This window comes from Convolutriloba macropyga, chromosome 5 (genome assembly GCF_964194025.1).
Source record: "Convolutriloba macropyga chromosome 5, txConMacr16.3, whole genome shotgun sequence".
In the NCBI taxonomy this organism is placed as follows: domain Eukaryota; kingdom Metazoa; phylum Xenacoelomorpha; order Acoela; family Convolutidae; genus Convolutriloba; species Convolutriloba macropyga.
The window spans coordinates 13,951,969-13,952,607 of record NC_134472.1 but is presented as its reverse complement, the minus strand read 5'-3'; positions in this window follow the sequence as shown (position 1 = coordinate 13,952,607).

Sequence of the window (639 nt, the reverse complement as noted above, 5' to 3'; positions counted from 1 at the left end):
CTTTCAATTCGTAAGACATGTGAACACTTGCCAATAATTGTCAAGCCTTTTCATGTCCTGGTTAAGTCTTGACCAGAACTTCACAGTTCTTGAGTCAAGTTTGGCCAATATTGAGACAATTTCTAGCCTAGATTTGGCAACTCTTGAGCTAGGTCATGCCCAGGACCTGACCAGTTATGATTATTGTTGGGTTATTAAGCGAAGAAGATTTTCGAGAAGACTTATCTATAAGTAATTTACCTCAAAGTTAATTTCAATATCAAATTTTGTCGCATTTCAAACGAGATTTCAATTAGTCTGACCAAGCTATCTCTGACTTGAGAAAATAAAAGCTTAAAGTGTGCCATATTTCAACTCAAAAACATTTTTTTCAAATGGTAGAAAGGAGTGGAAATGACTGATAATTTTAGGTGATATCAAAAAATTTCTCAATCTCTGTCATGATATTTGTGGAAGTGCTCTCATTTTCTTGTGCTTTCTTTTTCACTTTGGAGAAATTGAAAGGCACGCCATTGTAAATGGCTGGTTTTCTATTTCTGTGCAAAACTTAATAAATCTAACACTAAAAACTGTGCTCACGGTTTGACTTTTGAATGAAGATTTGTCAAGTCGTGGCCAAGACTTCAAGACTTGCCAAAG